The sequence below is a fragment of the Taudactylus pleione genome, unplaced genomic scaffold (assembly GCF_031769625.1).
Source record: "Taudactylus pleione unplaced genomic scaffold, aTauple2 ptg000138l, whole genome shotgun sequence".
NCBI lineage: Eukaryota > Metazoa > Chordata > Amphibia > Anura > Myobatrachidae > Taudactylus > Taudactylus pleione.
This window is the reverse complement of record NW_028284540.1, coordinates 12778878-12804748: the sequence shown is the minus strand read 5'-3', so window position 1 is coordinate 12804748 and position 25871 is coordinate 12778878. Positions and strand designations below refer to the sequence as shown.

Below are 25871 nucleotides of genomic sequence, written 5' to 3'. Positions count from 1 at the left end.
AGCGCTCCTCCCCCAGGCCAGCCTCCTCTCTGCTCCTCGGCGGCCATCTTCTCCAGAACGCATGGTGAACGCTGCTGGAAGCGCTGGACGGAAGCATCGTGGTCTGGGTCCCCCCGCATACCTCTCCTCCGCTGTGGCTCAGGTCTGTGTATGCAGCGCTGTGTCCTACCAGGCCCTGTGTCTGTGTAGTTGAGTGATCAGCGCTGTTAGTGCAGGAATTGTTATTTCTCTGCATTGTATGTGACTGTGCTAGCGCTGCCTGTAACTTTTCATCTCTAAACTGTCAGCTTTATTACTGTCCCTGTTCTTTCTGCTAAAGCCCTTGCGGTGCGGTGCTGCAGGGTGGTCTCTCGTCTATTTAATACTTAATTGGTGAGAGAGGTCACATACGTGGTGCCATCATGTCTGAAAGTGATTTCCCCTCCGGCTACAGTGTACCACGTGCAAAGTACCGTTAGCGGAGGGGGAGGGTAGCGCGGAGGGCCTTTGCCGGCAGTGTTTGTCCATGGCGCGGCCTATTACGGTTACAGCACCGGTACAGGAGCCGCCCTGGGCTTGTTTCGCTCAGGCGTTAACAGCTTTAGTGGGCCAGTTAGCTCTGCAGCCCGCGTTTACTCCGATGGGTTTGTCCCAGCAGTCTGTGGTGTCATCACCCATGCAGGGGTTCCCACGACAATTGGTGGTGCCCCACAGTCTCCCTATTTCCCCGCTCCCGGGTTCTCAGGAGCCAGCGTGGGTTAACTCCCTGACGAGTTCTGTACAGCACTTGTCGGATGTGTTGCAAGGGGAGTCTGTGATGCGGCCTCATAAAAGGCCGGTGGCGTCTCTGTCCGCTCCTTATGAGGATGACGATGGGACGTCTGATGATGGGGAGATTCTGGATCCTTACGATCAGGAACCTCTCCATACTAAGGACGCTGATGCTAAGTCCAAAGTATATATTCCTGGACTTATTCGGGCGGTCCGCACAGCCTTGGTGATTGAAGACGAAGTTCCCCCAGCGGCTAAATCTAAGTATGCCTTTTTCAAAGATGTGAAGGGCGATGCCACAGTCTTTCCTCTTTCGGGTCAGTTGGTGGACCATTTAGAGGAGGCGTGGAAACAACCTGGCAAAAGATACCAGCCGCAGAGACGCCTGGCGGTGGCTTATCCGTTCGCGGATAATTATTTTGCTAAGTGGGAATCCCCTCCACAGGTGGATTCTCACGTGACCCGTCTTGTCCGTAGTGCCACATTGCCGATGCCATCCATATCCTCCCTTAAGGATGCTACGGACCGCAAGGTAGAAATCTGCCTGAAGTCCGCTTATTCCCTTGCAGGGGGGGCAGCACGGCCGGCTATGGCCATTTGCTGGGTTGCCAGAGCGATGGAGCGCTGGGCGGATTCATTAGAGGCTTCTTTTGAATCCGACTGTCCGGCCGAACAGGCGGAGTTGATTGGCAATCTCCGTGATTCGGCCACCTACATCAACGAGGCGGCTCTAGACATTAGTACTCTGGTGTCTAGAATTTCTTCAGCAGCGGTAGCTGCTCGTCGCACCTTGTGGCTGCGATCCTGGAAGGCGGACGCAGATTCCAAGAAAGGTCTGGAAGCGTTGCCGTCTACCGGAGAAGTTCTCTTCGGTCCGGATTTGGATAAGATTGTGGCCACGCTGGCGGCAGCCAAATCTGCTTGTCTCCCGTCGGCCGCTGCTCCTTCTGGTTCTGGACCATCGCCCTTTCGGTCATCTAGGGCCCAGGGCAGGCCCAAACCACAGTCGTTTCCTCGACAGGCTGGCCCTAAGAAATCGGTCAAGCCCCGGAAGCAGGCATGGAGTACCAGACGTCCGGCCCCCAAGCCAGATGACAAGCCTGCGGCCTGACGGTCCGGGCCTCCCTTTGGGGGATCCCAGGGTGGGAGGCCGCCTGCTACAGTTCGCCCAGTGTTGGTCGACCACTACGACAGACACTTGGGTTCTGGAGGTGGTTTCCCACGGATACGCCCTCTCCTTCCGGCACAGACCCCCGGCTCGCTTCTTCACCACGGGTCTACCATCAGACCGGAACAAGGCTACGGAGCTGCGGAAGGTATTGCACACTATGCTCCAGGCTGGAGTTATAGTGCCTGTTCCATTCTCCCACAGGGGCCAGGGTTTCTATTCAAATCTATTTTTGGTACAGAAACCCAATGGGTCATATCGTCCGATTCTCAACCTCAAAGCACTCAACAAGTCTTTGCGGGTCCCGAAGTTTCGGATGGAGACCCTACGGTCCATCATTCTGGCGCTGGAACCTGGGGACTACATGGTGTCATTGGACATACAGGACGCTTACCTGCATGTCCCTATTCTTTTGCGCCATCAACAGTTCCTCAGGTTTGCAATCCGCAGCGACCACTTCCAGTTTCGGGCGTTACCTTTTGGCCTGGCAACAGCACCACTTGTTTTCACCAAGGTGATAGCGGTCATGGCGGCTTCTCTGCGGCTGCAGGGAGTCCGCATGTTGCCGTATTTGGACGACCTGTTATTGGTGGCAGGATCTCCAGTGCTCCTGTTACGCCACTTGGACCTGACCATTGCACTGCTGCAACGGCACGGCTGGCTAATCAACTGGCAGAAGTCCACTCTAATCCCGTCTCGGAGGATTCTGCATCTTGGAGCCTTATTGGACTCGGGACAGCAAAGGATCTTCGTGACGGAGGACAGGATCTCTGCTTTACAGTCAAGGGTGCGCAGTTGCCTGCACAGCCGCCGGGTGTCCTTACACTCGGCGATGAGGTTACTGGGCTCCATGGTGTCGCTGTTCGACATGGTGGAATACGCCTAGTTTCACTCCAGACCTCTGCAGCACCTGATCCTGTCCAAGTGGAACGGGCTGCCTCAGTCTCTGAAGTCCCAGACGATTGTGCTCACCCCGGAGGTTCGCCTGTCCCTTGCGTGGTGGTTACAGACGACCCCCCTCAAGGGACATCCGTTCTGGGTTCCAAATTGGGTCCTGTTGACAACGGACGCCAGTCTTCGGGGCTGGGGAGCAGTTTTGGGTCCACACTTGTTCCAAGGCAGGTGGACGCCGACAGAAGCGGAGCTTCCAATAAATATCTTGGAACTCCGTGCGGTCTTCAATGCTCTCCAGCAGGCACAGCGGTTTCTCCAGGGTCGCCCGGTGCAGGTCCAGTCGGACAACGCTACCACCGTGGCCTACTTAAACAGGCAAGGAGGAACTCGCAGTCGGGCGGCTCTCGTAGAGGTCTCTCGGATCCTGGTTTGGGCGGAGCGCAATCTTCCGGCCATATCAGCGGTCTTCATCCCGGGAGTGCTAAACTGGGAGGCGGACTTTCTAAGTCGCAAGGACGTTTATTCCTTGGGAATGGTCCCTGCACCCGGACGTTTTTCAACTACTGGTGGACAGGTGGGGTCTTCCAGAAATCGACCTCATGGCGTCCCGCCACAACAACAAGTTGCCGGTGTACGGGTCTCGCACAAGAGACGAAGGGGCGTCTCTGGTGGATGCTCTGTCCGTCCGGTGGACGTTCCGGTTCGCATACCTGTTCCCTCCGGTCTCCCTTCTTCCACGGGTAATCTGGAAATTCAAACAGGAAGGAGGGACGCTCCTGTTGATAGCTCCCGTGTGGCCCAGACGGCACTGGTTCTCAGACCTTCAGGGTCTGTCCGTGGACAGTCCTCTGCGGTTGCCGCTACGACCGGACCTTCTGTCTCAGGGTCCTTGCCTTCACCCGGACCTGACTCGGCTGTCTTTGACGGCGTGGCTGTTGAGACGGCCATGCTGAGGTCCCGGGGGTTTTCCAGCTCTGTGGTGCGTACCATGTTACGAGCTCGGAAACCGTCTTCCGCGAGGATATACCATCGCGTGTGGCATACGTTCTTCCAGTGGTGTCGACCGAGAGGTTATGCACCGCGGGAGTTTCGTCTGTCTCGGATTCTCGCCTTCCTGCAAGCGGGACTAGATCATGGGCTTCGCCTTGCTTCTTTGAAGGTACAGGTTTCGGCCCTATCTGTCTGGTTTCACCGTAGGATTGCTACAATCCCGGATGTGCGCACCTTTATGCAGGGTGTTCTCCGCATTCAGCCGCCCTTTGTTCCACCTGTGGCGCCTTGGGAGGGCTCTCCAAGGACCGCCGTTTGAACCACTGGGCTCAGTGGATCTTAAATGGCTAAGACTGTTTTCCTTCTGGCCATTGCTTCGGCCAGACGTGTTTCTGAGTTAGGGGCTCTTTCTTGTAGACCCCCTTTCTTGGTTTTTCATGGGAACAGGGCAGTGCTCCGCACTCGGCCCGAGTTTCTTCCCAAAGTTGTTTCCCAGTTTCATGTTAACGAGGAAATAGTTGTTCCGGCCTTTAACTCACCGGGTCTTCCCGTGGGTGAGGCCTCTTTGGATGTTGTGCGGGCCTTAAGGACTTATGTTGACCGCACTTCTTCGTTTAGGAAGTCGGATGCTTTGTTTGTCCTCTATGGCTTCCGTAAAAAGGGTTGGCCTGCTTCAAAGCAAACTTTGGCAGCCTGGATCCGTATGGCTATTTCTGAAGCTTATCTTCATGAAGGCCTACCGGTCCCTCCTTCTCTGAAGGCTCATTCCACTAGGTCTGTAGGTCCTTCGTGGGCAGCTCGACGTGGTTCCTCGGCAGTTCAGATCTGCAAGGCTGCTACGTAGTCCTCTGTCCATACCTTCGTGAGGTATTACAGGTTTGACACCTTCGCCTCTCAGGATGCTTCCTTCGGGCGGCGGATTCTCCTTTCTGCACAGGAGCGTCCCCACCCTTAAAGGATACTGCTTTGGGACATCCCCAAGGTATCCTGTGGATACCCTATGGACCCTGAAGTAGAAAATATGAGATATGGTAAGAACTTACCCTTGTTATCTCTATTTCTACGAAGTCCATAGGGTTCCACAGGACTCCCGCCCTGTCGCACCTGTGCTGCAGATGGGCTTTGCTCTGGTCACCGGTTTTCCGTCTCCCTCTGGTGAGAATGTGATTCTTGTATGTGTCCAGATCTTTTTTCTCTCTCTTCCTTCTCCTCCTCCAGCCTATGGCATGATAACTAACTGAGGTGCCTTGGCACGGGGGCGGGGTATAGGAGGGGGACCCTAGTGCATCCTGGGAGGCTGAAAAGCTTAACTCTATGGTGCCCAGCGACTGACGTCACTCCTATAGCCCCAAGGTATCCTGTGGAACCCTATGGACTTCGTAGAAATAGAGATAACAAGGGTAAGTTCTTACCATATCTCATGGTTTTTTTTTTTGTGCGGCCTCCTGGCTGCTTGCATAGCTGTTGCGAGTGGCCAGGATAATGGTTGCGATGGTCAAGACAATCGCGACCATCGGGGCTTGCGACGAGACCTTTGTGGTAGGGTCTCGTGGCCGCAAGCCCCAGAAAGCTTCCGGCTCTAATAGAGCCGGAAGCTCTCCCACTGACATCACTGGTGATGTCAGTGGGGCTGCCCACAAATGGCAGGCGTTCGCTTGGGAACGTTTTGTAGGCGTTCGCTTGCCCCACCACGCCTACAAAACGGGATGAGCTGTCGATCAACATTGACAGCCGCCCCTTTTGTAGTGAGCCATGGAGCAAGAGAATTTCTCGCTCCGGGGCTTGCGCACGCGCAGTGCGGCCGCTGCGCGTGCGCAGAGCCCACCATTGACCCGCTTGCGAGCGCTCAAACGCTTGCGAGCGGGTCTGAATCAGGCCCCCTGTCCTTTATCTTAGCTCTCTTGCCTAGCCTCACAATTACTATTTGTTATTTTTCAAATTCTGCACACATTAGATCCCCACTTTTAATCCTCCCTATAACAAACTTGTGAATCTGCATACATATTTACCATCACTGTTCTTTCACATGCATTTCTACAAATCTCCTGCATTCACATTTAATTTACATTTCCAAATTTCATTCCTCTTGCTTACATATAAACGCCATGACAAGGTTTTCGTCAACTCCCTCCTTCACTCAGTCTCTACCTAATCCTCTGTACTGCCCCCCGCTTCCACCTTTATCCTTTCCCCCTTATCTCTTCCACCTCCTCCACCCCTTCTCCCCCCTCCTCTGTCTGCCTACTCTTTACTCCTCTCCTATTACACCACTTTCTTCCTGTTCTGCCCCCCCCGTCCTACTACCCCACCACCAAACCCTCCTCCTACACTCCTCTCCCTGTCACTTCACCCCACTGCCATCCACATCTCCCTCCCTGCCCACCTCCTACAGGTTCCCTTTCTAGCTCAGGTGCCCGTACCATCACTAAACTCTATTCATATCGGTCCCCCAAATTAATCTTACCTCCGCGTTAAAGCAACCCGGATAATCTTAATCACATCTCCCCCACAAATGCTATCTCTCTGTCCTGTGCCCTCTGGAATGCCAGGTCAGTCTGTAATAAACTGGACCCCACCCATGACCTTTTCATCTCCAACTCCCTGCATCTCCTAGCCATTACTGAAACCTGGATCTCACCCTCTGACACCACTTCTCCTGCTGCTTTATCCTCTGGGGGCCTTGCCTTCTCCCACACCCCCTGGCCTGGGGGTCGCCATGGTGGTGGTGTTGGTGTCCACCAGTTATTCCTACCAGCTAATACCCTCTGAACCATCCCTTACATTCCCCACATTTGAGTTCATGCTATACGCCTCTTCCAACCAGTAAACCTCAAAGTAGCTGTCATTTACCATCCCCCTGGCTCTCCCTCCAAATTCATTGACAACTTCGCTTCCTGGCTCCCTCACTTTCTCTCCTCAGATATTCCCTCCGTTATCCTAGGTGATTTTAATATTCCTATTGACATTCCCACAGGATCCTCTGCAGCTAAACTCCTTACCCTCACCTCTTCATTTGGTCTCGCCCAATGGACCTCATCACCCTCCCATGTGAGTGGGCACTCACTTGACCTGGTCTTTACTTACCGTTGTGATATTTCTGATTACTCCCATTCCCCCTCTCTGACCATCACCTTCTCTCTTTTAACCTATCCCTCTCTCCCTCCCCTCCTTTACCTCCTAAGGCTACCATTACTAAGCATAATATTGAGGCTATTGACACTGTTGCTCTTTCCTCCCTGATGGACTCTCTTCTCTACCCTATCCTTTCTCTCCCTTACTTCTGCTCTTGACTCTGTTGCTCCGGCAATAACTGCTCACCCTCGCAAATCCACATCACAACCCTGGCATTCCAAATGCACCAGATACCTGCAAAAGTGTTCAAGAATTGCCGAGCGTCAGTGGAGAAAATCACGCTCTAAGGCTGACTTCTTCCAGTGCTGCCCTGTCTCTCTCCAAACAAACATATTTCAAGAACCTCATCTCCTCCCAGTCCTCAAACCCCCGGTGTCTTTTTGCCACTTTCAACTCCCTCCTCTGCCCTTCCCCTCCTCACCTCCCCTTCTCGCTCTCTGCCCTTGACTTTGCCACCTACTTTACATCTAAAATTGACTCCATACATGAGTACATCATATGCCATCAGACCCTCAGCACTCCTCCCCCTCCTTTCCCTGACCACCCCTCCCCTTCTGTCTCACCAACTCTGACAACCTTCTCCCCTGTTTCTGGAGAGGAAGTCATGGCCCTCATCTGGTCCTCCCCTCCTTCCACCTCCCCTCTTGACCCTATCTCTTCCCGTCTCCTCTCCTACCTGTTTCCTTCTGCCTGTTCCCATCTTGCTCACCTCCTTAATCTCTCCCTATCATCTGGCACTGTCCCTTCTGCATTCAAACATGTCCTAGTCTCCCCCATTCTTAAAAACCTACCCTTGATCCTAACATACTTTCCAACTATTGACCCATCTCTCTTCTCCCTTTTGCTTCCAAACTCCTTGAGAGTATTGTCTACAACCGCCTTACCACCTTTCTTTCCTCCCACTCCCTCCTTGACTCATTTCAATCTGGCTTCCGTTCTCTCCATTCCACCGAAACTGCCCTCACGAAAGTCGGCAACGACCTCCTTGCTGCCAAATCCAAGGGCCACTACTCTCTGCTCATTACTGGCTTTCCTCCTACCTCTCTGATCGCTCCTTCTCTGTATCCTCTCATGACCTCTTTCCCCCCACTTCCACTAACAGTAGGAGTTACCCAAGGTTCTGTTCTTGGACCTCTCCTTTTCTCCCTATATACGTCCTCTTTAGGTGAACTCATAAACTCCTTTGACCTCCAATATCATCATGGATGTCCCAGCGCTTTCTTAAACTTAACATGTCTAAGACTGAGCTGATCATCTTCCCACCCTCTTCCACTACATCACTTCCCACAATTTCATTATCTATTGATGGCACAATTATCTCCTCTAGCCCCAAAGTGCGCTGTCTTGGAGTTATCCTAGACTCCTCCCTCTCTTTTAAACCACACATTCAGCACCTCTCGCAGTCCTTCCATTTCCACCTAAAAATATCTCCAGGATTAGCCCCTTCCTCTCCCACGATGCCACTAAAACCCTCATCCACTCACTGGTCATCTCCAGATTGGACTATTGTAACCTTCTACTTGCTGGCCTCCCAGCCTCTCACCTCTCTCCACTACAATCGGTTCTCAATGCTGCTGTTCAGCTCATCTTCCTCTCCAGACGTTCTACATCTGTTTCCCCTCTCCTTCAAGCCCTACACTGGCTCCCCTTCCCCTTCAAATGCCAATTCAAGATTCTTACATTCGCCTACAAAGCCCTCACCAAATCCTCTCCGGCATACATTTCGGACCTTCTCTCCCCTCACACTCCCGCCTGTCCACTTCGCTCAACAAATGCATACCACCTCTCTTGCCAACTGATTACTTCTTCCCACTCCCGCATCCAAGATTTTGCCCATGCTGCACCCTACCTTTGAAATGCTCTCCCTCTCCCTATCAGACTCTCCATCTCTCTACAAATCTTCAAACGGGCTCTCAAGACCCACTACTTCATCAAGGCCTTCCAGCTCTCATCCTAACCCACTTCATGCTCATTCCTTCCTATCTTCCCCTTCAGTGTGAAGCCTGTCTGTCTGCACCTCCCCTTTAGAATGCAAGCTCTCACGAGCAGGGACCTCTTCCCTCATGTGCTTATCTTTACATTTTATTCTACTCTTTACTCCCCATAAGAGCGCCTAACATGTGACTGCCAACTCCCAACTGCTTATTGTGAGTGCTTTAATCGCTATTGCAGCAATGTATATAAATCGTGTCCTTGTCCTGCACTGTAATGTACTGTAAGTTACTTGTTTCTTGTTCACTTATTAGTTCTATGTACTATGTAAGGCGCTGCGGAACACTTGTGGCACCATATAAATAAAGGTTAATAATATTAATAATAATAATTATAATTGCACCTATATTAATGTGAGTACTACTAATCATGTTCTGTCTACCACCATTATTATTATTTCAGGTCTCCTAATATTTTTTAAAAGACCTTTCAAATAACACTTTGTGGTCATGCCTGGGAACACCTCACTACTTTAAATAGCAAAGCAGTGACTTTATTTAATCTAATACCTTATAATTGCAGTTTAGGACATTATCTCAGATGTGTCACTTGTAAGTCAATTGAAGCACAATGAGGAGAGAAGGAGGGAGGGGAGCAAAGAGGAACGGGGAGGGGCAAAGGGCCAATCATAGAGGGGAGATGACAGAAGCCAATAAGAAAAGGAGAGGGGTGGTGACAGAAGCCAATAAGAAAGAAGTGGACTAGGGCTAAGAGCCAAACACAGGGTAGAGAGGGGAGGGAAATAAAGAGGTGAGAAGTGAATGTAATCAATCTGACAGGAAAGGGAAGGTGACAGAAAAATATCACAGAGGAGGGAGGGTCGGAAAGGAGGCAATCTGGGCAGCTTGAGGGAGCTCAGATCTGTAACTTATTTAGGATATAGAGCAATCAAACCGAAATAAAACTAACAGGTGGCCATCATACTGAGTAGCGCCCATGAATTCTGGAACCCTGGATGGCGCCCTCTGTCCATTTAGGCGCCCGGAGCTCATGCTCCACCGGAGCCACCCTCGCTACTCCCCTGCTCTCTACACATCCTACACTGTGTGCTCCCCTGTTCTCACTACACATCCTACACTGTGTGCTCCCCTGTTCTCACTACACATCCTACACTGTGTGCTTCCCTATTTTCACTACACATCCTACACTGTGTGCTCCCCTGTTCTCACTACACATCCTACACTGTGTGCTCCCCTATTTTCACTACACATCCTACACTGTGTGCTACCCTATTTTCACTACACATCCTACACTGTGTGCTACCCTGTTCTCATTACACATCCTACACTGTGTGCTCCCCTGTTCTCACTACACATCCTACACTGTGTGCTCCCCTGTTCTCACTACACATCCTACACTGTGTGCTTCCTTGTTCTCACTACACATCCTACACTGTGTGCTACCCTGTTCTCACTACACATCCTACACTGTGTGCTACCCTGTTCTCACTACACATCCTACACTGTGTGCTTTCCTGTTCTCACTACACATCCTACACTGTGTGCTACCCTGTTCTCACTACACATCCTACACTGTGTGCTTCCCTTTTCTCACTACACATCCTACTCTGTGTGCTACCCTGTTCTCACTACACATCCTACACTGTGTGCTACCCTGTTCTCACTACACATCCTACACTGTGTGCTTCCCTGTTCTCACTACACATCCTACACTGTGTGCTACCCTATTTTCACTACACATCCTACACTGTGTGCTACCCTGTTCTCATTACACATCCTACACTGTGTGCTCCCCTGTTCTCACTACACATCCTACACTGTGTGCTCCCCTGTTCTCACTACACATCCTACACTGTGTGCTTCCTTGTTCTCACTACACATCCTACACTGTGTGCTACCCTGTTCTCACTACACATCCTACACTGTGTGCTACCCTGTTCTCACTACACATCCTACACTGTGTGCTTTCCTGTTCTCACTACACATCCTACACTGTGTGCTACCCTGTTCTCACTACACATCCTACACTGTGTGCTTCCCTTTTCTCACTACACATCCTACTCTGTGTGCTACCCTGTTCTCACTACACATCCTACACTGTGTGCTACCCTGTTCTCACTACACATCCTACACTGTGTGCTTCCCTGTTCTCACTACACATGCTACACTGTGTGCTTCCCTGTTCTCACTACACATCCTACACTGTGTGCTTCCCTGTTCTCACTACACATCCTACACTGTGTGCTACCCTGTTCTCACTACACATCCTACACTGTGTGCTTCCCTGTTCTCACTAAATATCAGACATTGTGTGCTACCCTGTTCTCACTACACATCCTACACTGTGTGCTTCCCTGTTCTCACTGCACATCCTACACTGTATGCTTCCCTGTTCTCACTACACATCCTACACTGTGTGCTTCCCTGTTCTCACTACACATCCTACACTGTGTGCTCCCCTGTTCTCACTACACATCCTACACTGTGTGCTCCCCTGTTCTCACTACACATCCTACACTGTGTGCTTCCCTGTTCTCACTACACATCCTACACTGTGTGCTACCCTGTTCTCACTACACATCCTACACTGTGTGCTCCCCTGTTCTCACTACACATCCTACACTGTGTGCTTTCCTGTTCTCACTACACATCCTACACTGTGTGCTTCCCTGTTCTCACTACACTTCCTACACTGTGTGCTTCCCTGTTCTCACTACACATCCTACACTGTGTGCTTTCCTGTTCTCACTACACATCCTACACTGTGTGCTACCTTGTTCTCATTACACATCCTACACTGTGTGCTCCCCTGTTCTCACTACACATCCTACACTGTGTGCTTTCCTGTTCTCACTGCACATCCTACACTGTGTGCTCCCCTGTTCTCACTACACATCCTACACTGTGTGCTACGCTGTTCTCACTACACATCCTACACTGTGTGCTTCCCTGTTCTCACTACACATCCTACACTGTGTGTTCCCCTGTTCTCACTGCACATCCTACACTGTGTGCTCCCCTATTTTCCCTTCACATCCCAGACTGTATGTTTCTCTGTTCTCACTACACATCCTACACTGCGCGCTACCCTATTTTCCCTTCACATTACACAGTGGGCGGGATGGATGATGCATCACATTTGGGATGCGATACATCCCGCCACCCTTCACATGCATTCCAGAGTTGGTAACGCCGGTATGCATGACGAACACAGCAAAGGACCGCTCTCTCAGTAAGAGTGGCCCTTTGTGTTGGAGGGACTTCCAGGTCTATAACTCAGAAGCCCCTCTGACGTCCTTCTGCGTATGCGCGGAAGGACACGCATGCCACGCGATCGGACCACTCTCTCAGTACTCTCCTGATAGAAGCCCATAGGCTTCTATAGGATAAGCCATCAGTAAGATGACATTACCCAATGTAACCAAGCCCAAGAGAGCATCTTATTCCAGGGCTTGGTGCATATGAGAAATGCGGTCAAACCCACATTTTGGGGGTTTAACCGCATTTTTCTACCTTTGCTGCATCCCGCCCACTGTGCTCCCCTGTTCTCTCTCCACATACCACACTATGGGAGAGATTTAATAAAGCTTGGAGAAAGATAAAATTGGAGATAAATAGCACCATCCAATCAGCTCCTAACTGACACTTTTCAAACACAGCCTGTAAAGTGACAGTTAGGTGTTGATTGGTAGGTGCTATTTATCTCCAATTTTATCTGTCTTCAAGCTTTATTAAATCTCCCCCTGTGTGCTCCAATGTTCCCCCTCTACATCCCACACAGTGTGTTAAGGGGCACATCCACTAGACGATCTACTCCCTGTCCAATCTCTAAACGATTTTCCCTTGATTTTTTCCCTTGAAATTTTATCTTTCAGTCTGAACGATTTGCAAACGATTTACAAACGATTTGCAAACGATTTACAAACGATTTGCAAATGATTTGCAAACTATCTTTAATAGATCAAGTGAAATTGACCTGCATGGTCAGTCGACTGATGAGACGATCAAACGACCAGCGGGAGCGCGCATCGTTGATTGTTAACGACCAAACACTGCACGATTTATAAACAATTTTTAAACGATTGAACGATAACGACGTCGTTATCGTTCAATCGCATGCTAAAATCGTGTAGTGGATTCCCCCCTTTACCCTGTTCTTCCTCCCATAGGGGCTGTGCTCACTGTTCCCCTCCTTCACACTGCTGCTGCTTCTTCCCCCTCCACCACATTGAGCACCCCCCTTCCCCTCCAGCGGCCTCACACCCCCTATAGTACACTTAGTTAACAACTTCTTCACTGACTCAAACCGTGTCCTGCTCGCTGACAGCAGGAGCCTCATCAGGGACCAGAGACCGCTGCTGGCTGCCTCTTTCTCAGTTTCTGCAGCTGCTGCTGGGAAGGACAAGAGGCTGAACACTAGGGGCCTCATTTACTAACTAGTTTTATCACCAAAATGAGTGATAAATTTCACTGTGTATGATAAATGGTGCTCCAGCCAATCACCTCCCAACTGTCAACTGTTAGAAAAATGGCAGTTGAGAGCTGATTTGCTGGAGCACCATTTATCATACACAGTGAAATTTATAACTCATTTTGGTGATAAAACTCGTTAGTAAATGGGGGGCCATAGTATGTTGGGAGGCGGGACAGCCTGATGAATCTCAGACAGTGATCCGAGGAGTCTGAAGTAACAGACAGTTCAAGTTATTTCAGACTCCTCAGATCACTGGCTGGGAGATCCTAGGAGTCATTGATCACCTCACCATGTTTTATATAATGCTCGGGACTCGACCCCCAGGCAGGGGAGCAGGGAGGTGTTTTATATCGGCCCGATGGGGAATGAATAGGCAGGACCTTGGACGGCCGCTGACAGCCTTTGACAGGAATATATTTTTCATTTCTCCACCGGATCCTGTGGGCCTATGTACATGGGGGGGTCTAGAGCTGGAGCTCCATCCGCCCGATTGTTAATCCGGCCCTGGCAAAGGGTGTTCAAGAACATCATTAGACATGTCCATTTGTGTGAAGCACAGAACGACGGCCACTTCCACCACTTACTGTGAAATAAATCGTTTTCCCATATGGTTCTGATGCATATGATGTTCAACTAATAAAGTGATGTATTCTAGCATCGCTGTAGAGTTTTGAGGATATGTGAACACAAAAAATGATCCATTTGGGATGCGCTTTCTGAGCTTCCTGCTGACAAATGTTTTTACTGTCTCTATGCACTGCAGTATCCAAATTTCTTGCGATCTGGGAGACGATGTACAGCTTTTTGGAGTTGTGATCCATTAAGTGGCCTTGCAAGTGAGCTAGCAATCTGCAGTACGGCATTACTTAGTAGCAATGGCCGGGGAACTGTCACATCTGTAACACAAATAATGATCATTTCTGTAGTAATGAACCTTTTTTTATGGTAGTATAGATTCAATAAACAGTACAGGTTGAGTCTCCCATATACAAAATGCTTGGGACCAGGGGTATTTTGGATATCGGAATATTCCGTATTTTGGAATATTTGCATACCATAATGAACATATCTAAACACAGAATGTACTGTATTTATGTTTTATATACACCTTATACACACAGCCTGTAGGTCATTTTACACAATATTTTCAATAACTTTGTGGCTCAAACAAAGGGGCCGATACAGACCCGGACGCTAAGCTGCGCTCTCTCGCAGCCGTCAGGGGGCGGATATGCAAATGCCGTGATCGCACAGCCAGGCTGAAGAGCTAGAGGGCAACGGTAGAGTGAACCCTCGCCGGTATAATGACGCCCACTTTTCTTTCTTAGCACATGTCATCTCCAGGAAGTGTATGTTTATTCAGTAACATCGAGAGCCATCAGAGCTGCTCGCAGCCCTTAAGGTAGACCCTACCCTGCCGCAAGCACTGCGATCACTGCAGGCTGAAATACAACCAGGTGACGTGTACAATGATGCTGACATGCTAATTATACACACCGAAAGAAAGCCATTTTGACGCTCAGACACGCCTGCATTCACACATCCACTCCCCAGTTTTCCCGGACCTTCCCCTGTTACGACCCACAAATGGCACTATATGTCACTCAAAGGAGCGCCCCATCTGTGGACTTCGAGCGAGCACTTCCCCATCGCACAGACTAGTTCGCGCATGCGTATTTGCCGCATACGCATGCGCAGATGGGCAACAATTGCCCATAGCGAGCGAATGCGGCTTAGCACCTGAGTCTGAATCGGCCCCAAAGTGTGTGTACATACATGAAATTTATTTGTTTCATATACACCTTATACACACAGCCTGAAGGTCATTTTATACTTTATTTTTAATTATGTTGTGCTTTAAACTAAATTTGTGCACATTGAGCCATCAAAAACAAAGGGTTTACTATTTCAGTCATGCTCAAAAAGTTCTGTATTTTGGAATATTCCTTATTTCGGAATATTTGGATATGGGAGACTCAACGTGTATTTGTATCTGTGCTGAACAAAAATATAATTTTTCTATTTTAGGGCGTTTTGTTTCTTAGATGTTGATCAATGTTTCACCTTCCTGGGATGGTGAAGAAAAACTGGCAATTCCATAAACATAAATTCTTCAAATTCTTGTCTGTTTTTTTTTCTTTGGATTGTCTCCTTATTTGAAAATATTCATATTTAGTCTATTCTTCCTGCCAGAGAATCAGACAAACCTTTCTAATATATGGGTGTGACCTGGCACCCGGATTGGGGGGGTGTTAGGATCAGAGAACAGTCAGGAATGCGGGTGGTTCTGTTCCATTCTGTGGGATTTGGCTGATTGTTTGTAGGTTTAGGTTACAGAAGCTGCAGATGTCCACCTGAGGTCCCTATAATTTTAGTTCCTGGGTGCGACACGTATCTTGAGTGAACTGAATGTGGTGGTCACCTTGGTTCTGCTGCGCTAATCTTCTACAGGGGCTGCCTGAATGCAATATAAGCAAACAGGGGAACCAAAATATACTAACAGGTTCAGGCGCTTCTTATATAATATTATCTCCAATCATATGTGCATATATAGAAAAGCTGTAAAAAAAACATGTTTGTTTGTGATTACATAAACTACACATCCATATAACAATGGATGCGAACCTACAAAAAATCTATTTGATTTTGCGCTAATATACAACAGAGGAGCTGTTTCAGATCCGCTCGCACGATGTGTATGCAAATTGCTTAGGCAGTGCAATCGCACAGCAATGCATTAGTACGCCCAGTATTTCTTAGAGAGCGATCACATAGTGTATGCAGACACCCATCAGCCTGTCTTAAGACGCCCACCTGTGCACGTCATGTCCAGGAAGTGTATGCAACCATCGGTACATCGAGTAACATTGGATGCGATCGCAGCGCTTGAGGTTGACCATACCCTGCCGCAAGCACTGCGAGCACTTTAGTGTAAAAACAAGCCAGGTGACGTGTACTATGATGCTGTCTTTTAATTATGCACACCTCTAAAACGCTGTTGAGATGCTCAGGCACGCCTGCGTTTGCACCTCCACTCTCCCGTTTTTCATTGCCAGCCCCTGTTACCATCTTAAAACGGCTTCTCCTGTCACTCACTCTGCTGGGCTGTCTATGTGCAGCGAGCTAACGCATTGTGAAGTTTCGCTAAGGCGTTTCTGTCCTGCGCACTGCTATGCATACGCATGCGCACAATGCATACCATCCGCAGCAGCGAGCGTTTGCATCTTAGCGAGCGGGTCTGAATGAGCTCCAGAGTCTAATATGTGAATTACAAATGTTTTTTATTTGATTCATCATTCTATATAGCAATCGGTTGCTGTATAAAACACAATAAAAATGTATATGAATATAATTAACCAAAATAAAATCTACACATTCATAACAGAAAATTTTAAAATGCTACAAGTATCTGTTGGTTGAACCAGGAATTAAAACCACACCACTCCTTCAGGTGTTTCTATGTATTGTTACCAATGTTCCTTAGTGTATTAACACCCTAGGGAGATGCAAAGTCACCTTTAATATTGCACATGCATATGTCTTTCATATGGGTGTTTTACTCCTCCTTTGTGAAATATCCAACTTGAATGTTGTTTGACCAATGATATTTAGCGCAAAAATCAAATAGATGAAATCTATGAAATGTTGATGACATACTTTTGACACAGTTGTTCTGATATTTTATGACGAGTGCCACACTTATGGTTAAGTAAACTGATGCTGATGTGAGGGCACCGCCTGAGGTAGTGGATAGTGGATCATCGATGTCCGCCGATTGGTTGGTAAAACAGGGAATCGCGGCTGACAGGGCCGGTTCTAGACCTTGTAGAGCTCAGGGCGAGAGTTCCCTTTGCCCCCCCCCCCCCAAAAAAAACATGCACAAGTAAAAGAGGGTGTTTTTCTGCGTGCCTAAATGGGGGTGTGGCTTTGTGACACGCCCCCTGTTCATCACATAGAAAGTGGATGCGCTGCTGCTCCATCTTCTGTAGCAGCCGCATGACAACATTACGCCCGGCACCATCTGCATTCTGGGAGGGATTGGAACAGCATTACAGTTTGTGGATATGGCACTGCCAGAGTTTGTATGTCATGCAACACAGAGCCCATTCATGTTATGCCACACAGTAGTACTCCTTATACACATTATGCCATAACACATTATGCCATGCAGTAATGCCCTTTAGATATTATGCCATGTAGTAATGACCCTTACACATTATACCACACACAGTATGCCACACACAGTAATGCCCCTTACACAGTATCCCGCACACAGTAATGCCCCATACACTGTATCCCGCAGGCGGAAATGCCCCTTACACATTATGTCGCACACATTACCGGGACTCCCAGAATTCCATGGGGGTGCTGCACTCTGGGAGGTAAGCAGCGGGAAAGCTTGGGCACCTCGGCTGCACACTTAGGCAGCTGCGCGCTGGGCAAGAGCCCAGTTTGCCTGCCTCTAGAACCGATACTGGGGGGATGTCGATGTGAGAGACTGTCATTTTCAACCTAAAACCAAATCTGTCATCATCATCTGCCTCTTAAAACCCTTTATAGACACCTACGGGATGACTGTGCTCGGGATCCCGGCAGTCAAAATTCCAATGCCGGTATCCCGATGGTTAGGATACACCTTTCAGTGGGTATCCTAACCCTCCCCCTAACCTTAAACTAACCCTCCCTCCCCGATGCCTGAACCTAACCTCCCCACCAGTGCCTAAATCTTACCTCCCCCTCCCCATACCCTAAACCTGACCCTTAGTGCCTATCCCTAAGCCTCCTCCTAAGCTCACTTCTAGAAGAAAAGGACAAAAAAGCAGTTCATGTTTTCATAATATAGAATTAATAATCCTAATATATTTTCTACACATGAATATCTTTTGGTAATCTGGAATAAACGTTATTTCTAAATGACATTTACTTTTAGTATTCATTTTTTCAGGATAACAGGACCTTCTAAAAGTTTGTTACCTACTGGCGTTCACACAGTCCTGTCTTGTATTGTTAGCACAAGTGCTATGCATATAAAAATAAAACCCAATTTCATTCTGTGTCCTACCCATCTCAGTTCATTTTGCATTTTTGTTCCTTTGCATTGTTTGTTTAATTTTAGTGCATTCAAAGTATGTCACCGTATGTGAAAGCGCCTAGCGCATATCAATCGCTGGCATGCTGTATGCGAACATCTCACAAGTGGTACAGTATTGCTTTTTACACAAAGCTAGTGTGTAACCGATCTATTGCAATCAATAAATGCTGATTCGTAACGCCATATGTTACAACTTGTTCTGTCCTGCGCCACTATGTAATATCACACTGTCATGTACATTACTATGTAATAGCGGCCAGCACAACTGTATAATTCTGCATATTACCACAGCTACCTTGTGTTTATCTCTGATACCATCCAGCAGGGTTTAGGTAACTTGTAGTCCTTCAGATGTAACTACAAGTCCCAGCATGCCCAGCTTAGCTACTTCTATGACAGCTCGGAGGGGAGGTTGGGGTGCCAGAAGCTGCAGATTACACTTTATTCAATGGGGTAAATTTACTAAGACTCGAGTTTGGGTGAGTTTCCAATCTCACATGAGTTTAGGCATGTTTTTCATCTCGCAAATTTACTAAAGACAAATTCGAGTGAGTTTGGCAGTGAGTTCTCTTTTTTCACTGTTAAAACTCATGTGAGATTGCAAACTCGAAAAAACTCACCATTGTCCAAATTAGGAAGTACTTTACATGAAAAAGATGCAACTTGCAAATTTACTAAGAATCGAGTTTCCAATCTCGTGTGAGATTGTAGCAAATTCACTGTGAAATTGAAGTTTCAAATAGACCACCTTCTGAGCTGCGACTTTGGCAGAAACATACACAGATCAGTGTGATTTGTGTATGTTTCTCCCTGTATACCTAATATAAAGTGTTTTTATTTAAAAAAAAATGCCCCCAAAATCCTAACCAGCCCCAGACCAGCCAGTCCTGGTTCCTAAAATAATGGGGAACAAAATGAGTAGGGTTCCACTGTAATTTAGGTACCAGCACCAGGCTGCAGAGCCAGTCCTGGTTTTAATTATAGGGGGCAAAAAAATGCGTAGGGGTCCCCCTATAATTAAAACCAGCACCGGACCCTAAACGACCAGGGTGTAATGCCACAGCCCGGAGACCCTATTACAGGGTCTCCAGGGCCAAAGCATTCTCACCCCAAATCACTCAGGCCAAGCCAGGGATCTCAGGGGAGGTGGGGACCCCCCAAAAAAGGGGTTCCTCCTTTCCCGAAACGCCAGGCTTGGTCTGAAGCCCAGGGCTCTTCCCCTGCACCCCTGTTGGTACGGGAGTAATTAAGTGGAAAATCAAAGTAAACTATTTTATTTTACAGTGGAATTACAGGTACCAGCATACCTGTCCTTTGGCACTTGTGGAGCTAGCAGGAGGCGGCCGGCACCTGTACCTCCACTGCAAAATAAACAGATAAACAAAGACAGTACACATACATAATATACAGTAAAAGTTTGATACACACATACCTCACTCACACATACTTACCTGCTGCCAGATGTTCCCATGAAGAAATCTGTGTGGAATGACCTGCAAAAAAGATCCTATACTCCCCTCCATCCTCGCGCTGGTCTCCATAGCATCCATGGGGTTATTTGCAAAAAAAACAAACCGAGTACCCGATCCATATACTTACCATTAGCGGTGTATGTGTGTGACCACATACACTGTTAACCGGCTCCCGACTGTTCAGTGAGAACTGACAGGAGCCACCAGCCAATCAGCAGCCACTCTATAGTTAGCGGCAGCTGATTGTCTCCGGCTCCTGACAGTTCCCATGTGGGCTGGTCAGTGTGGCAGGAGCCGAAAGCCAATCAGCAGCCATTAACTGTAGAGCGGCCGCTAATTGGCTTCGGCTCTTGACTCACTGAACAGCCCATGTGGGAACTGTCAGGAACTGAAGCCAATCAGCGACCGCACTACAGTTAGCGGGCGCTGATTGTCTGGCGGCTCCTGTCAGTTCTCCCTGAACAGTCGAGAGCCAGTTAGCGGTGTATGTGGTCACACACATACACCACTAATGGTAAGTATATGGATCGGGTACTCGGTTTGTTTTTTTGCAAAAACCCCCCTGGATGCTAAGGAGACCAGCGTGAGGATGCAGGTGAGTATAGGATATTTTTTGTAGGTCATTCCACACAGATTTCTTCATGGGAACATCTGGCAGCAGGTAAGTATGTGTGAGTGAGGTATGTGTGTATTAAACTTTTACTGTATACGGTGTGTGTGTATTGTCTTTATTTATTTAACTATTTATTTTGCAGTGAAGGTATGGGTGCCGGCCGCCTGCTGGCACTTATAGCTCCACAAGTGCCAAAAGGCAGGTATGCTGGTACCTGTAATTCCACTGTAAAATACAATAATTTAGTTTGATTTTTCACTTTATTACCCTCGTACCCACAGCCCAGGGGTGCGGGCTTCAGACCAAGCCTGGGGTTCCGGGAGAGGGGGGACCCCTTTTTTGGGGGGTCCCCACCTCCCCTGAGATCCACGGCTTGGCCTGAGTGACTTGGGATGAGAATGCATTGGCCCTGGAGACCCGGTAATAGGGTCTCCAGGCTGTGGCATTATACCCCGGTCTTTTTGAGCCCGGTGCTGGTTTTAATTATAGGGGGACCCCTACGCATTTTTTTACCCCCTATAATTAAAACCAGGAGCCTGGTGATGGTACCTAAATTACGGTGGAACCCTACTCGTTTTGTTCCCCGTAATTTTAGGTACCAGGACTGGCTGACAAGTCTGGGGCTGGTTATGCTTTTGAGGGGGACCCTACGTCATTTTTTTAATACAGTATATTTTAACCCATTTTTTACAGGTACAATACACAAGCAGCTTACACATATCTCACTGATATGTGCAGGCTACTTGTTCGGGTGAGTTTAGCAGAGAGAAAACACTGCCAACTCCGGTGAGTAATCTCATCTAAACTCGCAAATAGGGGGATAAATCTCGATCTGCTTCACCATCGGAAAACTCACCTTCAGCTAAACTCACTTCTAAGTAAATTTGCAAGTTGTTAAAGGGTAAACTCATCCGAGTTTCGGTGAAGCAAAGAGAGTTTAAAAAAATAAAAACTCGACCAAACTCGATTCTTTGTAAATTTACCCCCCTGTGTCCTTTTCCTTTAGTGCTGATCATTTTTTCCTGTTTATGTGTGTTCCAGTCATCTCCTAATTTGGTTACTGTTATCCTGCTGAATGTGCAGTGCTCTTTATCCTTTTGTTAAGCGCTATCAGTGAAGTCTGTGACAGATATAAACCCATAATATAACTTGTGGGACTTGCTAATAACACAGGTATTCAAGTCCTCTGTGCATTAGACGGCAGAGCCGCTGCCAGGAGCAGCATTTGGTGGCTACAGGAGGTAACATGTCGGGAAGGGAATTGTCATTTCAGCCTTCGGTTTCTTGATGCAAGCACATACTTTTCAAATTTCCTAAAGGAGAGATTACTTGGTTTTGGCTGTGCATCTGAAACCACTGTCAGCCCACACAGAAGTTTCCACGTAAGCAGACGACATCCTTGTATTTGAGACTTCATGGTCAGGAAATCAGTTTGTAGATCACACACTTATAAACCGAGTAAAAAAGTCTGTCAGGAGATAAAATGTTATTCCCCTGATATTTACTCCCTAACCGTGCAGAAACGGATTCAGTATGATTTAACGCCGGCCGCATGGCAGCAGTGAAAATCCTGATCGTCGAGAGGTATGTATTCACTAACCTATTCTCCCCCTAACCCTCCCTTAGGGGTGCCTAACCCTAACCTCCCCCCGAGGGTGCCTAATCCTCCCTTCCCCTAGCCTAACCCTAAACTCCCGGGGGGGTGCCTAGCCCCAAGTACCCCCCCCCCGGGAACCCTAACCCTCACCCCATCACCCCCCGAGCAGCTATCTGCGCCCGGTGCCCCGGCTTACCTTTGTTCGGTAAGCCGGGTGTCGGGCTCCCGGGGTAGGTAAAATGCCAGGCGTCGGAATTTCATCGACTGTCATTTTGCCCGTGCCAGGATTAGACAGTCGGGAAGCCGATGGTCGGGATTCCGTCCATCAGCTTCCCGACTGCATCAGGCAGAAAGATACATGGCATTTGGTCAAAGGACTGGCAGGTGTCTTAAAGCGAACCTGTCACTATTCATTTTGAAGGCTGCTGCTGTTCAATTGTTTCTCTCTCATCAGTTATAAGTTTATGCAGAAGCACAAAACCGGTCTACAATGGTACAAATGCATATTTTGTATAATTTCTACAAGACTAATGCAGCATGTGTGACTACCGTGTGCTGACACTTGTCATATCTGCATCCCAGCCTACATCGGTTCTATCATGCACCTCCCTCATTGTGAGTAAGCGTGCATTTACTAACTGCTTTTTCAGTGCACACAACTGTAAGTGCACAGACTGCTTTCTATTGAGATTCTACTTCAGGAACAACTCTGTATCAGGTATAGAATTATAGACAAATTCATAGTAAATACTTCCTTATGACTAATTTTAATACTGACTAGCACATTGAAATTGTTTGTCTTAGTGCTGTGCTTGTCTCCGACTTAGGGGTATATGCATCAAAGTTTCTGCATAAATTTATGTAGTGTACCTATGTACTAAAAGCACAATGCAGGAGGTTTCACAGAAATCTCCGGCAAATTGCTAATTCGAGCTGCAGATCGCAGTCCACATTATTATCAATCCAAAAAGCGAATGGGGGTGAATGTATTAGCCTATGGGGGCTACAGGTTCAGGAGAGAGATCTTTCAATCTCTCTCTCACAGCTCGCGGCCGCCCCCGGAAGTTGACACTGTGCGCATGTGCAGTGTCAGCTTCCCCTGGAGAAGTCTTTCATTTCTGTGAAAGACTTCTACAATTTGCACGGGATATAACTTGCAGGGACATCGGTTACCACAACAGCTGTCCCTGCGAGTTCTCCTTCTTACATAGCAGGGATATTTCAATTTTTCATTAACAATGAAAATATCGCCAGCAAGTTGGACTGAGAATAAATGCTGCAGTACCGCGATTATAAGTACATAGACCCCCTAGAGGCCTATTTATCAAGCTATTTTTCATAAATTTATGTATGAACTGCACTTTCTGCTTAATTTTAGGAATTGTTGCTATGTACTAATAGCACAATGCAGGAGACTTCTGAGATCTCCACCAGAGTGCTAATTAGCAGCACTGCATATTGCAGTCACCATTATTCTCATTGGGGTCTATGATCTGACCCCTATATACTAAACTCTGGTAGTTTACACCATCTTCAGTTGGTGTTAACTGCTTTAAACTTGCGAGGAGGAGAAAGATCTTCCAATCTGTCTCCCACATCCTCCGTCAGCTTCCGCCGGAGAAGTCTTTCACAAGACTTCCACAAAATGCTAGGGATATAACTCGCAGGGATAGCGGTTGTCCCTCCATGTTCCATTGGTACATAGCTGGGATATTTTCATTAGAAATTAAAATATCTGCCGCGGTACGGAACTTTAATAATTGCGGCAGTTCCACGATTATTAATGCAAAGGCCCCAAAGAATGACACTTTAACCAACAAAAAAACACCCACTATAGTAACTAGTTCTGTTCGATTCCTAAAATGCCGCTAATTTTCACCTGCAAAGTTGGCATTTTAGACATAAGATTGTACAATCTCTGCTGTTTAATAGCACTGATTTTTTTTCATACCAATCATCAGTGATCCCTTTGTCTGGTATCCCCTTTAATCTTTGGTAAATGACAAATATAAGTGACTACATTTTGTCCCTTGGCACATGGACCAAGGGTAAAGTCCCATCCTGTATGTGGCTGCCTTAGGGGACTTTTCTGCATTTTTATTTTCAAATGTTTTGCTTTTCTATAACCATCTCTGCTGCAGAAAATACATATATTTCTATAGTATAACCATCTCAGCCACAGAAAATACATATATTTCTATAGTATAAGCATGACTGCCACAGAAAATACATATATTTCTATAGTATATAACCATCTCTGCCACAGAAAATACATATATTTCTATAGTATACCCATCTCTGCCACAGAAACTACATATGTTTCTATAGTATAACCATCTCTGCCACAGAAACTATATACAGTCAGGTGCATAAATATTGGGACATTGACAGAATTTTCATATTTTGGCCTCTATTCACCACCACAATGGCTTTGAAATGCAACAAACAAGATGTGCTTTAACTGCAGACTTTCAGATTTCATTTGAGGGTAATTACATCCAAATCAGGTGAACAATGTAGGAATTACAACGGTTTCTATATGTGCCTCCCACTTTTTAAGGGGCCAAAAGTAATGGGACAAACTAAACAATCCTAAATCTAACTTTCACTTTTTATTACTTTGTTGCAAATCCTTTGCAGGCAATTACAGCCTGAAGTCTGGAACGCATAGACATCACCAGACGCTGGGTTTCATCCCTGGTGATGCTCTGCCAGGCCTCTACTGCAAATGTCTTCAGTTCCTGCTTGTTCTTGGGGCATTTTCCCTTCAGTTTTGCCTTCATCAATTGAAATGCATGCTCAATCGGATTCAGGTCAGGGGACTGACTTGGCCATTGCATAATATTCCACTTTTTAGCCTTAAAAAACTCTTTGGTTGCTTTTGCAGTATGCTTCGGGTCATTGTCCATATATTATTATTTATATAGTATATAACCATCTTTGCCACAGAAAATACATATATTTCTATAGTTGTAGGATTATAGTTCACTTCTATGTATTTTTCTGTGTGATCTATCCTTTCCTGGTCTATTTAAATATCACTGTATAGCTCAGTTTTTCAGAGGTTTTGCACTTTTAATCCCATCAGCTCCAGGTATTAGCAGCACAGGTAGAGTAGACGCCAGAAAGTCTCGTGGCACAGGGCGAGGCCAGAGAGCAGCAGGTAATGAGCTGTCACTCTGAGTAACCTGAGATCGGGGTCTACTAGAAAACGTCTGGAAGTTGTGGTAGAAAAGCTTCCTGCCCACAAATAAAACACAGTGCAAATAATCTAATGATTATAATTTACTGACTGTAGCCCAAGATTCTGCATATATTTAAAACAAATTTTAATATTTCTACAGCACTGTGATTTCTAGATGTAGTGACAGTAACCTGGTCTTTATATAAAGCTTAGAGCGAAGTACTCTCCCACCATCCACTCCAAACCACTGGATCACTGACCAGTTCAGCATTGCACATGAGGGACACAGATTGGGTGAGATCTGACCCTTGCCACTTGGATTATTTTTGGCTCACGCTGAAGCCTATTAGGATTATCAATCACCTGTCATCTGTATTTGCATTCCATAACATGTATGATAATTTATTCAATACCTACCTATATTTTATTGGAAGAGAAATATATATTATTGTTATAGCAACATTATATTTAAACCAATATGAATTTATTTTATTTTAATACTTATTTTATTTTGTTTGTGTTAATGAATGTTTAATACTAGCTGAGAAGCCTA

At 47.2% G+C, this 25871-nt stretch overlaps 1 protein-coding gene across 1 annotated transcript in view; it reads left to right on the top strand.

Moving 5' to 3' along the window:
- The window catches only part of GLI2 (GLI family zinc finger 2), a 240405-nt gene that overhangs the window by 73124 nt on the left and 141410 nt on the right, over positions 1 to 25871 (top strand). The window lies entirely within an intron of this gene.